The 14,493-nt window shown below is 41.4% G+C and overlaps 1 long non-coding RNA gene across 1 annotated transcript in view; it reads right to left on the bottom strand.

Annotated features, from left to right (window-relative positions):
* Nucleotides 1–3,217: 3,217 nt before the first annotated feature.
* Nucleotides 3,218–14,493, bottom strand: part of LOC310841044 — a 377,295-nt gene continuing 366,019 nt past the window's right edge. The window contains exon 14 of the long non-coding RNA XR_014562292.1: nucleotides 3,218–3,405. This is a non-coding gene — a long non-coding RNA (uncharacterized lncRNA). The remainder of the gene's footprint in view (nucleotides 3,406–14,493) is intronic.

Here is a 14,493-nt window from a genome sequence, read left to right as displayed (position 1 = left end):
TGCGTTTAATAGGACTTTCTCCCAGGTGAGTGTGCATTTCAGCTCAAATCTTTTCTGCTGAAAGAATAAAATGTTCTATCAGCATAGTGAAATTACACTGGTGTCATATTGCTTCTACTATTTAAATGTGTTTTTTGGGGGAGATTAGTTTGTTTTTGTTTTTGTTTCTGTATGCTGTATTCTGCATTCTCATTTTGTATTTTTTCTGTTGTGAACTGCCCTGGGATCTTCAGATGAAGGGTGGCATACAAATTTAATAAATAATAATAATGTTGAGCCAGTCTTATTCATTACCAGCAAATCTACGACCACAGGACTCTGCCAGCAAAGATGGGAGGCTTATGGGGGAGTGGTGACAGCCAGGGATCATAGTTTAGGTACTTTCCTCTGATAACACAGAGATTAGACCTGCCTATCAATAAGAGTGCAATATGATGCTAATAAAAGAGGTGATGTGAGTCAAAACTTTCCCATCAGAGTCAATGAAGAGTCCAGGTTGACTGCTCCTGTAGCCACATAAGATGATCCAGTTTTAACAAATTGAAAATCCAGTTCCAACGAAAGCTTTCTGTGAGTCTAAAAATGGGTCAGAGAAGGGTCCCCCACAAAAGCCTTGTCCCTGGATGCACTGGGTGTGCCTGCTCCACTCCTGACCTTCTCACATTGAGTAGGAAGACCTGAAGGGGGCTTCTAAGCAAATTCAACTGAACATGCTGAGAAGACTCTTCTCACATAAGGATTCCTGATACATGAGGAAGCTTCTACTTGTGCTGGACCTTCCTGGCCCATGTGGGAAAGTGCAAAATCTGCCATGCAAGGGAACATGTTCCTTCCCTGCTATCAGCTGTTGCATGTTCAGGCTGAATGTCAGAAGGCAGGTTAATTCAGCAGCCAAGATGTAACTCTTGTCAAAGGAATACATTTCATATACACTCTGCCCCCAGCACACACTATTTCTGGGTCACCCAAACTCCAGACTTGATTACGTAGTCCAGAAGGTTTGTTGTGGTGTACATGACCATCGTTTCTTAATATGCCCAGACAGGGGATTTTGCTAATAGTAGTAATGCTACAAATTGGAGAAAGTTTTCATTTCTCTCTTTCTCCAGAATTATCATGCCAAGCATTAGTTGCAGGTCCTTTTACCAAATCATCAATGATACTTGAAAACACAGAATTTCACATTTGGAAGTGAATGTCATCTTCATACCAAGTTGTATCTTAGTGCATTCTTCTCAAGAGGTGTCTTTAGGTACATGGGAAAAGATTACATCTAGGCTTTCAGTTTGATAGGCCATGCAGTCCTTCTTCCCATTCCTAGTTCCCAGGAGGTACACTGATCATTTAGGGCTGAGTTCAGTGGAGATTGGTCTATTTTTGCATCAATATCTGCATCAATTCTTTATTTTGTACATGTCACCAAGCAACTCATTCAGTATCATGTACCTGTATTTCCCCCAAGTACATGATGTTTTTAATGCTGGACAAAGCCAGCTTGTTTTCATATCACTCATATACCCAGTGGGAAGTCTAATCAAGATGGTTGATGACTCCTACGATTCCAGTAGTTCCCACTGTGCTCAAGGTTGCAGTTTATTAGTTTGAGCACAAATGTGAACTTGAAAGTATGAGCAAAGTGTTCATGTAGCTAATAGATGTAGATGTGCTTATATGCATTGCCTATCAGAACATAATGAAACTTTCTCTGGTGCAATATTGGATGCACATGCAACATGCACTTAGAATCGGTGATGCAATTACAACCTAATATCTCTAAAGTAATGTGACTGCAACTTAGCTAGCTGGTGCATCAAGACTGCTCTCTGTTTCAACATTATGAACCTTCTGATATTTTTTTTCCTTTGCTCCTGGGTCCAGCTGTCAAGAATGCAGTTTCTACATGTGCTGTGGAAGGAAATGAGGGGCAGATGGGGCTCATCAACCTGTGAAGATAGCCCAGCTAGGAGAAGGAAAACTCTGATTCTAAACCTCTGCTGCCTTGCAAGATATCTTTGGGAGAAGAAAAGGCTAAAGAGTAAACTCTACAGAATTATGAATTATGGTGCTGGAGAAGACTCTTGAGAGTCCCATGGACTGCAAAAAGAACAAACCTATCCATTCTTAAGGAAATCAGCCCTGAGTGCTCACTGGAAGGACAGATTGTGAAGCTGAGGCTCCAATACTTTGGCCACCTCATGAGAAGAGAAGACTCCCTGGAAAAGACCCTGATGTTGGGAAAGATGGAGGGCACAAGGAGGAGGGGATGACAGAGGACAAGATGGTTGGATAGTGTTCTCGAAGCTACCAGCATGAGTTTGACCAAACTGCGGGAGGCAGTGGAAGACAGAAGTGTCTGGCGTGCTCTGGTCCATGGGGTCACGAAGAGTCGGACACAACTAAACGACTAAACAACAACAACTAACCCTACAGAAATCCAGAGTGGAGTTGGATCGTGGCTTTTTGGGTTGCCATATTTTGAAGAGCAAAAAAGAGGACACATTTGCCCACTTCTACTTTTAGCTATGGATCTCTATGACTGTCATTTTACATACCAATGAAAAAGAGGACAACCAGTCCCTGCATCTTCAAAAGCCTTAACACTTCAGTCCTAAAGGTGTGTGCATGGACACTAGTCCTCTTTGCTTAAATGAATTTTTTCTTCAACTTACTCAGCATCATAAACCTAAGTAAATGTAATTGTTAAGAAGCCCAACTGAAATAAAACACATTTTATTTAATACTAATATCACACTGGAATATATACATTCCCCTAAGTGAATATAATCAGTACTAAAAAACAAAAAAGTGTTCTAGAGTAAGCACACTGGGTTGTTGCCAACTAAATTCTACTCAAAGTAGACTCAAAGGACCTAGGTTAGTTATGCCCAGTGCTTCCCCCCCTAAAAATGTTTAGGGGTACTCTCATTTTGACTCAAGAAAATCACCATTTTATAGTTCAAATCAGGGAAAATAAATACAGTAGATGGACAAAAGTACAAAGATTCACAAAATGTTTAGGGATATGTGTACCCCTGCGTCCCCCGCAGAAAAAAACACTGGTTATGGACTAGTGTTGAATACCATCAAAGATAGTGATGCAGTGTTAATTTTAAATGAGAATTCTGAAAACAAATTAAGGAAAATATTTTTCTACAATGTGTAACATTTTTTATGTAAAAAAAGAAAAGAAAAACATTTTCATTAAAGAGGAACAGTTCAAATGCAAAAGCAAATACTTTATTTTCCTGAATATCTTGGCTTCAGAGCAGATCAGTTTAAATAATCAATTCCTCTCTTGGATAGCAGATCCTTGAAATATCAATTTAAATTTCTTCTTATTCAGAGACCCTGATACTTGAAATATCCTTGTCTTCAATGCCGGATCTTTTGTGCCCATTTGCCTTCCTAAAGAGGAAAAAGGAGGAAACGCTGTGATTTTTGAGATATAGCAATGTGACGCAAAGTGACAAATGGGAGAAAGTGCCACAATGAAACATGATACATTGCAGCATTATGCAATGCTGATACCTAAAGAATCTATAATAGGGTTTTATTTTTTTAAAAAAAATGTTTTGGCTGTGCTTGGGCCCTGGCTCTTTGCTGCTAGATTAAAAATCCACAGGAATACTCCTACCAAACCCAAAAGCAAAATACTATGCTTTATCCTATTTCACTTATGCCTTGTTACAGCGGGTTCTGCGCTGCTGAATATTTTTGTATGCAAATTAATTAGCTTTCCTGCTCTTGTCTGTGTTATTACATTAGACTGTTGGGATCTCCCGGTTCAACACAATAGAAATAATGAGAAAGCAAATTGATAAAATCAAGAGCATCAATATACTACAGCTATCGGATAGTCTAGCTATATGCAGTATAAAATTTATTCTGGGGTGGGGGGGAGCAACATGACAAAAATAGCATCAGTGCCTAGTTAAGCAAGGAAAACGGAGAAACTGTCAATGGTCATAACCCCTAAATCTGTCTGTCTGTCTGTAGTTGCTTAACCCATGTGAACAGCCATTTATTCCTTGTTTCTGCTGCAGCAGATCTTTGGTAGTGCAAGTTAAAGGATCCTGATCTAAAGAGTGGAAGTTCCAACTCTGGTAGCCAGTGCCATAAATGCACATATAGATGTATTAGAATGCAACTGAAGCATCAGTACAAAGTATACAAGTTTTTAATACTTCAAAATAATCCTTAGTGCTCCCAGCATCCTTTTGCCATAGCTCTGTGTATTACTGTGGGCTTTGGCCGTTGTCATCTCTTGGAATCTGAGGGACCCTAGAGCAGTGTCTAGGAGGTTGTGTGTGGACTTAAAATTGAGAATTGATTTTATGGAGAAACATATAACACAGAAAATTTCCAATCTGTACCAACAACATGGAATTTATCCTTACAAAACAGGATCCCATCATTACCCATGAGGAAGTAATCTGTATCTCATCAAGATAAACACCAATAGCCCTGTAATAAATCCCCTGTATGCTGGAAAAGAACACATAGAAACTGATCTCTCTTATGACATTTATCTCCTCTTGTGAAGAGGGATAATTCACAAGTGTCGTAGCCACAAATGAATTATTATATCTCTTCTCACAAGTGAAGATAAATGTAATAATGGAGATAAGCAATCATGCTCACATAGTAATGGTTGCATGTGCATTTCTCTGTGTTATATATAGGAAGGGGAACTATATTAAATACAAAATTAATGAAGGAGCTGCACTGTTTTTCAAGATTCTTGTAAGTTTAGCTTAGAGCTGTAAAATTAGAAGTTTTCAGAAATCTTGTCAGCTGGAGTGGGGGAGGAAACTTAAGCCTAAATGCTCTCAACAATATCTCATCATATCAGCAGTAACGATAGTGAGAAGATACATGCATGTATGACGCACATCTCTGTATAATCCAAAGTAAGATTACAAAACAATGACACCTGAATTATTTTTCTCTCTTTCTCTCCCAGTCTCATGCACATACGTTACTTGAATCAAGCTGAAATGTTTTTATACAAGCTGCATGATATTACAGAATGTTTGAAGAACAGTAGAGGTTGGAAAAAGAAAAGTGTGACAAGATAGTATAAGTTTTTCAAACAGTCTAAAAACAATTAGTTGTCTTCAGCAACAAACAAAAGGGGGTGGGAGGAATGGATGGATAAATAAATATGCAGGACAGTGACAACAGGACATGAAACCCTTGCAAGGAACTGCCAAAAGCTGATTGCAAAAGTAGCAACGTGAAGCCTGTTAAATTCCAGATTGATCCACAACTGAACTCACCAGGAGTGCAATGAGCTGTAATCTCTGCTCTGCTGAGATCATTGTACACCGTGTCAGCGTTCTATTCTCATTCCAGAAATCGGGAAATGCACACTCTTCCCACACAGACTTCTAGAGTTTTAGCCTCAGTACAGGTGCAATTTCATGTGATCAAACTAAAAATAAAAAATAGCAGAGGAACAGGATGCTGGGCAGTTGAAGAAAGAAACGTCCACAACTCCCTCAAGATGGCTGAAGTTGAAAGGAAGGGGAAATAAGGATAGGTCTCATGCTCCTGTTTCCATTCTTTCCTTTCACATGCCGACTTGAGTAGTATTGCTGCTAAATTCCATTGGGGGGGGGGAAGGTTTGGTTGCAGATTTAGTGTCCAAGTGTCCCCAAACTGCAAGGTGGTGGGCGGGTGAGGCGAGTGCTGTTGCTCACAGATCCTGCTTGCATGCCTTCCCAAGGCATGTTAGGAGCCTAGGTATGTTATTTGATCTGGCAGGACTCCAGGATACCCAAGTATTGGCCATAGTCAACAGTACATTTACCGGTTCCCTTACTTTGATAGAATCAGCCATAGTACCTCATCTGGACTAGATTGTTTTAATGTGCTCTAAGTAAGACTGGCTTTGAAAATGTCTAGGCAAATACAATTCATTCAGCATGCAGCCTCCAGACTCCTGTTATGTCAGCTTCTAGATACCTTACCTGTGCAGCTCTGATGCAATCTTAGCCTCAAAGGCTCCCTCATATTTCCAAACCCAGAAACATCCACTGTTGACTGAGCAAGACAATTTCTGAGCAAACATAGAATGTTTGCTTCTATGATCAAAGATTGCATTCTTATGTAAGCACACAGAAGCTCAGAAGCATCTCACACATTTAGCACGAGCGTAAACTTGTGCCTTGATCCTAAAGTCAGCAAGGCATTCTAGGGAGGCTCAGCCCATTTATTGTAGTGAAATTAACATCAGCGCCTTTGTATTTTAGAGTGGCCCTTTAGAAAGGTTCAGATGGAGAGTAACAAACTGAAAATGTCAACAGTCAGTTTCTCAATTGTATCCCCATAGGAAATTACATAATTTACTAGCCTGGGTATAATTAAAAAACAAGAATTTGTTTTAATAAGATTTTGTAGCTGATTCTAAATCTCCCTCAGAGGAAAATATATTTAAATAATCAATATTGCTTTAATATAACTGTAACTCAAGTTCCTGAAGATATTATTCTTTTAACCTGGTGCAATGCTTTATGCAATGAGTTCAAGTAAAACAGCTAGGCTTCACTATTATTCTTGTTACCCTTTTCATACTTGGCTCTCAAGGCAGTAGGTCTCTTTGTTACCAGGCCAGGGAAGGAACATCAGATTGATGCTAATGCTGGGAGCGCTCCAACTGGAGAACAGCCTTTCCAAAGGTATCATGGACTTTGAAGAACAACGAACTCAGGGTGAAAGGGAGAAATGAGCTAAGAGGAAGGCACATTTGGCAAACCCTCACTGTGATCAACTCCTGCCCAGAAACCTATGTCCCCACTGTGGAAGGATATGTGGATCCAGAATTGGCCTCCACAGTCACTTATGGACTCACTGTTAAGACTCTGTTCATGGAAGACTATCTTACTTGGCTACAAGTGACCACCAAAGAAGAAGATAATCACATCAGTGGCAGTTTTTCTACAATACAGTGTATTGCACAATAAGTACCTGATGCATATATTGCTGACATCCTAGTTTATTGGCCTGACATCTGGAAATGTAACATGAATGGCACTTATGCTCAACAAAACCCCTTTTCTGCATATAAGAACTATGGCATGGTATCTGCAGCACATATCTAGATGCACGCACAAAGGCACAAAATGGTTGCATTTAGACATCATTATCAGTCATGTCTTATGATGGGCATAGGACACAGCAATTCATGACCTTCCTCTTCTCTATTTCGACATAGCTGCAAAGAGGAGTTAGGAATCGTTCACTTCACTTTTGATTAACCACAGATTTCCATTTTGTCCAAACCTAGCAAACTGTGTTTCATATTAACTATAGCTTGCTGGAAACAAATCAACATCAAATCACAAGATATGAAGGGGTTTTTTGCTCCAGAAATCTGTAGCTAAATTTAGCCTTGATTTAGAGCTAAGACATAACTGCAATTAATTTAAAAAATGGCATGGAAAGCTTCTAATATCCTCCTTGCAGCCACATTAGCAAGGAGAGGGAAGGTGAAGCACATGGGACCAAGGCTTACGGTGGAATGTACCTTCCTGGATAAACCATGGTTTTTCAAGACTCTGAAACTCAGACACTATATTTCTGAAACTTCCTAAACCTAGAAACTTATTCCAGGTGCTGCTGACTCAAACACAGCATGAAGCATCAGTTCTAGAAGAGAGTATCCAGAGGGACCTTTTGCATGCTGGTGCTATATGAGAAAATTTGTGGATTGGCTCACTGAATGAACACGAGAATTTTCAGCACAGTAGATCAGAATGTCTCTGATCTCATCCCCAAACCATGAAAAGGGAAACAGTAAGAGAACAAAGCAGTTGCTCTCTTTGAGCTCCCTTCATCTCAAGCAGAATTAGTCTTAACCTAAAACATAATCTCTTGCTTTTCTGGACAAGTCCAGTTGAATAGTAATATAATTAAAATCTGTAAGGACACAGATCCATTCATTTCCTTTCATTTTGGCTTTCAACTTCTATACTCAACAAAGAATCTTGCATGCTTCAGAAGCTTGCAGAACATTTGAATCAATTTGAATTGTTCTAACAAAAGATATTACCTTTATCTTTTCTCTTCTTTGTCTCAATAATCCAGTGAGTCAATTAATCGCTTTGATTTCACAAATGGGCAGGTTTATCTAAATGAAAATCTACTTATACATTCAACTATATTGTTGGCACCCATCTGTCTTGGGAGACAATGGGGGTGAAGTCAAACCATTGGAGTGTTTCAGTGCCTTCTGTAGATACCAATACAGGAAAGACATGTTCTGTTGCAGGTGGGGCCAATAAAGGCATCTGGTTTTGCTGCTGCAGGTAACATCAATGTACAATGCCTGCTTTGCTGGGATACAGGTCATGCATCCATAGCAGTGCCCAGTGGAGAAATGACTGCTGGGAGGAGCACAGAGAGAAGAAACACCATGGTGCCTGCCTTCATCTGCCCCAGCTGCAACAAAACATGTCTCTTCTAAATCAGTCTCTACAGCCACAACAGGCATTGTAACCTTCCAACAGTTTGACTTCACCCCCAAAGGCACACTCCCCCATTGTCGCCTGAAACAGAGAGATGCCAGCCTGTTGGTTTCTGCTTCCTTCACTGAGCAGCGAAGTGCTTGTCACAAGACAATGTTTACATTCCACAGTCAAATGCTGCTGGGTTTTCTCATGGGAAAGGAGACTGGATGTGACGTACACTGGTTTCCTGTTTTCACTGTTCTTTGCAGTTCAGTGTTGTTCTCTCCGTGCTTTAGAGGAGAGAGGATGCTTTTCTCTGCTCCGGCAGAGGCAAGATGTTTTTCTGTAATCTACCAGCTTTGAAATGTAAATAAAGCAATATAGAGTATGTGGCACGTACTCCTCATCCTTCCGCTGTGCACGGGACGCTGCTCATCACCAACACATGGTTATGGGCTCCAGAAGTCGAATCGGAGTGCCGGCAAAGGATCGGAATGCAGAGGGACAGATCGAACGGTATCTGCTCTGCGTGTCAAGATGATTGATGAGGTATGTGCTACTGCTCCGGGCAGCCTGCCAGCTTCTAATTAATGGCTTTATGGCTGGACTTTGAACTTTTAAGGCCGTTTTGCCGTGGCACAGGCAAAGGCTCAAAGGGACAAGTTCCTATGCTGGGGAAATCGAAAGTAACTTTTAAAAGTGCTTTTGGAATAAAGCAGCTGCAGAAGTGACGCAGCATGAATTTAAGGCAGCAGAGAGAAAGCACTTTTGAACTTGCCTTTGGAATGAGGGTTGAAGCAGCTGCAATTAAGCAGAGTGGCACAGGCTCACAGGCAGAGGCTGTTTTGAACTTGCTTTTGGAATGAAGCAGCACAGACACAGCTTGTATAAAGCAGCCTGATTTAAAGCAGCAGAGATGACGCAGAAGGCTAATGTCAGAGTCATGATGGCTAGCTGCAGAAGGCTGGCTGAGGCAAGTGGGGAATTTGATGCCAATCAGCCACATGCTCAACTCACAGTAGCCTGTGATACTGCCGTGATTCAGAATGAAGCAGACCGCCGGGGTGCTAGCTGCATGGGCAAGGGGGAGACTTCACAGACGTCATCCCAGAGTGCAGTGGAACCACCAGATGGCGCCAAAGCTTTGAAGGCAGTGAAATGCTACTCGTGTGGACGTCTAGGCCATATGAAGAGGGAATGCAGATATCCCAGGGCCAAGACAGAGCAGCGCAGCGAAAGCTCATCACGTGGAAAAGGCCGAGGCAAAGGCAAAGGTCCGGTGTCCAGGACAACGCAGCACAAGGCAATGGTCTCACGCTTCACTCCAAAGGTTGCAGAGGTCCAGAAGACATCTAGATCTTTCTTCGTTGTTGATTCAGCGGTGACCCACCACATGTGCAACGATAAGCGACTGTTCGTGTCTTTTACACCGCAGGAAGGTGCGATTCACCAGGCGGATGACCACACAATCCCCAGTAAAGGCTATGGAACTGTTGTTCTTCACAGTTTGGACTTATCGATACAGGATGTGCTTTATGTGCCAGATGCCAAACATAATCTGCTCAGCGTTGGACAGCTGAATGAGCGGAAAATTGACGTTTCCTTTAAGAACAAAAGGTGCATCATCACAAAGAAAAATGATTATGTATTGCATGCTGAATATGTTGATCGTTTGTATGTTTTGTATTTTGATGATGTTGTGCAGGATGACACTTGTTGCACTGCAGGTACTAACAAAAGTTTGCATGCAGAATGTATTCACGATTTTCATCGAAAATTTGGTCATTTGCATTTTGAGGCAGTATCTAAAATGCCTGCCTTGGTTGAAGGTATGACTATTAAACCCTGCAGGTACCACATGAAGTGCAAGGCATGCGCAGCAAACAAGGTGAAAATGGCTGCGAAAGGTAAGGTGTCTAGTAGGCAAGCTACAGAACCATACCAGGTTGTTCATGCTGATTTGGTTGGACCACTAGCGCCCTCTTTGGGTGGAAACAGGTACTTCATGGTTCTCATTGATGCATTTTCCAGGTATATTTATGTGTACAATCTCAAGCAGAAATCAGAGGCTTTTCCTAGGTTCAAGGAATTCTGTGCTTGGTTGGAAAATGTGCATGGTAAGAAGATAAAAATTCTTTTCACTGATCGCGGGGGAGAATTCACTTCTCAGCAGTTTGAAGCTTTTCTGACTGAGAAAGGAATTCAACACGATTTGTCTAGTCCTCGCTCGCCATGGCAGAATGGAATTTGCGAGAGGGCAAATCAGACATTGCTTCAAGGGTTAAAAACCTTGCTGCATGATGCCAATCTTCCAGAGAGTTATTGGGCCAAATCTCTCTCGTGTTTTGTTTACAGTTATAATCGCAGGTTATCTTCAGCGATTGGTTGTACCCCCTATGAGAAGATGTTTGGCAAGAAGCCATACATCAAACACATGAAAATTTTTGGTTCTGACATGTGGGTTCACTCACCACAAAGCTCCAAGTTAGACAAGCGTGGATTGCATGGTATCTTTCTAGGTTATCAGAAAGGGTCTTACAGAATAATGATGACTGACTCTAAGGCAATTAAGCTCACAAGCAGTGTTGAGTACAATGCCAAGTGGGGGGAGAATGTGGGAATTTTCCAAAGTTATCCTGATGACAGTGATGAGACTGAGGATAGTCAAAAGCAACCACAACAACCCACACCCACTGATGAAGGTTCTGATTCTGAGTCTGAAACTGAATCGGGTGATTCAGAGGATTTCAAGAGTGCGAAAGCCTCTATGCGACCCTCTGAAAGCTCTGATCAAGAATTAGAGGAACCATTGTTCACAATAGGTCACTTTTCTCCTAAGAAGGAAGAGGAGAGTATTGAAGACTTAAGGCTAATTCGTAGGTCACAGAGAGCCACAAAAGGCAGACCTCCAAAGAGATTTGCTGATGAGTTTGCTAAGATAGCAGTAACAGCTGTTAAAAGCTCCAAGAAGGTATTTGAACCTTCAAGTTTCCAAGAAATCCAGGATTTGGATTCAAAGGAAGCTGAGCCATGGTTAAATGCCATGAAGGCTGAGCTTGATTCCTTGGAAAGGAACAAAACATGGGACCTTGTTCCAGTAGTTCCAGGAATGAAACTGCTTGGAAGCAAATGGGTCTTCAAAGCGAAGACTGATCAAAATGGCAAGATAGTCAGACACAAAGCCAGATTGGTAGCCAGAGGTTTTGCACAGGTACCAGGTGAAGACTATCACGAGACCTACTCACCCACAGTGAGGTATGAGAGCATTAGGCTTATGCTCAAGCTAGCTGCAGAGGAGAATCTACACATTAGTCACCATGATGTGAATACAGCTTTTCTGTACGTATCTCTAGATGAATCACTTTATATGCTTCCACCTGATGGCGTACAGGTAAAACAGGGATATGTTTGTGCTCTGAAAAAGTCCCTTTATGGTCTCAAACAAAGTGCACGGTGTTGGCACACAAAACTCACTGAAGTATTGTTTTCTCTAGGTTTTAAGCAAAGGAAAGCTGATCCATGTGTATTTGTCAAAGAGGAGGGGCAAAAGAAACTGTATTGTTTGTTTTATGTTGATGATCTTTTATTCTTTTGGAAGGATGTCACAATGTACAATAACGCCCTAGCTCAACTGAAAGAGCACTTTGACATGAAAGATCTTGGTGAGGTAAACAACTACCTATCTCTGGAAATAGAGAGAGATCAAGATGGTAACATTCTAGTACACCAGTCACGGAAAATTGCTGATGTGTTAAGCAAACTAAACCTGATGGATGCTAACCCTGTAGACACACCGATGACAACAGGTTATCAGGTAGATGACGCTGAAGAAGCATTTTCTGACACTACACTGTACAGAAGTGTGCTAGGCAAGCTAAACTTCATTGCCAGATGTTCAAGACCTGACATTGCTGTTAGCTGTAATTTGCTAAGCAGACAAGTCAACAATCCTACTGTTAAGGATTGGAAAGCTCTGAAACGCATAGCGCGGTATTTGAAAGGCACTATGCATTACAGACTGAGATTTAACAATCAGAAGTCTGGTGGTCTTGAGATATTTGCAGATGCAAGTTTTGGAAGTGACACTACAGACAGGAAAAGTACGTCTGGAGTTTGCTATATGTACAATCAGGGTCTATTTGATTGGTCATGCAAGAAGCAAACAACAGTTAGCTTAAGTACTTGTGAAGCTGAACTGAATGCACTGTCTTATTCACTTAAGGATTGTGAATGGTTGTTACAATTGTGCAAAGACATGAAAATTCCTGTCAAATGTCCAATCCAGGTTTACCAGGACAACAAAGCATGTTTGGCTTTGCTGAATTCTGAAGGTTGTAAGCAAAGCACGAAGCACTTGCAATTGAAGTTGCAACATGCTAGGGAACGTATTCAAAAGGGACTCGTAACGGTGTCCTATATGCCAGGTAATGAAATTCCTGCTGATGTATTGTCCAAGATTGTATCAAGGGATCAACACTGTACCTATGTGCAGAAGTTGGGTTTGTACTGATATTGTACGAACACGCTGCCCAGTGATGTTCACAGAAAGGGGGAGGATGTTGGTTTCTGCTTCCTTCACTGAGCAGCGAAGTGCTTGTCACAAGACAATGTTTACATTCCACAGTCAAATGCTGTTGGGTTTTCTCACGGGAAAGGAGACTGGATGTGACGTACACTGGTTTCCTGTTTTCACTGTTCTTTGCAGTTCAGTGTTGTTCTCTCCGTGCTTTAGAGGAGAGAGGATGCTTTTCTCTGCTCCGGCAGAGGCAAGATGTTTTTCTGTAATCTACCAGCTTTGAAATGTAAATAAAGCAATATAGAGTATGTGGCACGTACTCCTCATCCTTCCGCTGTGCACGGGACACTGCACTCCAACATTTTCTCCTGCTGCAATACTTTGTAAATATGGGGGAGGGGTTAGTGTAGTAGTAGTAGTAGTAGTAGTAGTAGTAGTAGTAATAATAATAATAATAATAATAATAATAATAATAATAATACTTTTTATTTATACCCCGCCCTCCCCAGCCAAGGCCGGGCTCAGTAGGAGGCTTTGGTGAGCAGTCATTACAAGGGCAGTGGGCAGAAGGAAGAGTGCTAATGGCAGGGAACTGGTCATTAAGGAATATTTTTATTCCAGTAGGCTTTTGCCTGCCAGGCGTCTGCTGCAAAGGTCATGTTTTATCTGTAGCTTCTCCCTTGGCTATATTTTTTAATGTCACATTTTAAATTTATTTTAATATATTTCACTTGTGCCTTTTCTTTACATTTTGACAACAATTTTAAATTATTGTAAGCCGTCCTGAGTGGCTCATGGGCACCAGCAGGGCAGGGCAGACGTCCTTGTATCAAAAAAGAATAAAATACAATCTAGCCTATTCTTTTTTAACAGTCTGGTTGGAAACGAACACTACAGTGGTACCTCAGGTTACAGACGCTTCAGGTTACAGACTCCGCTAACCCAGAAATAGTACCTCGGGTTAAGAACTTTGCTTCAGGATGAGAACAGAAATCGTGCTTGGGTGGGGCAGCGGCAGCAGGAGGCCCCATTAGCTAAAGTGGTGCTTCAGGTTAAGAAGAGTTTCAGGTTAAGAGCGGACCTCCAGAACGAATTAAGTTCTTAGCCCGAGGTACCACTGCATACGATTAACTGAGGTTTAAACAAATCAAGTAGAAATAACATGGACAGTACGTTTTAAACTAAATTTTAAACATCTGATGAAAATACTGACTTCCGTTAAATTGCATCTTTAATTACATCTGTTATTAGCAATACGATAAAATGGCTGCTGTAGCTCTGTGGTAGAAGATATGCTTTGTGGGTGAAAGGTCATAGTTTCAATCCCTGGTATCTCCAGTAGGGCAAAGAAAGACTTCTACAGTGGTACCTTGGTTTTCATACTTAATCTGTTCCGGGAGTCCCTTTGACTCCCAAAACCATTGGAAAACCAAGGTTTTCCAATTGGCTGCAGGAGCTTCCTGTACTCAAGCAGAAGCCATGTCGGATGTTCGGCTTTGAAAAACATTTGCAAACTGGAACCCTTAC

This window comes from Podarcis gaigeae (genome assembly GCF_964106915.1).
Source record: "Podarcis gaigeae genome assembly, chromosome: 3".
Lineage (NCBI taxonomy): Eukaryota > Metazoa > Chordata > Lepidosauria > Squamata > Lacertidae > Podarcis > Podarcis gaigeae.
The sequence above is the reverse complement of the archived record's forward strand: the minus strand, read 5'-3'. Positions and strand labels throughout refer to the sequence as shown.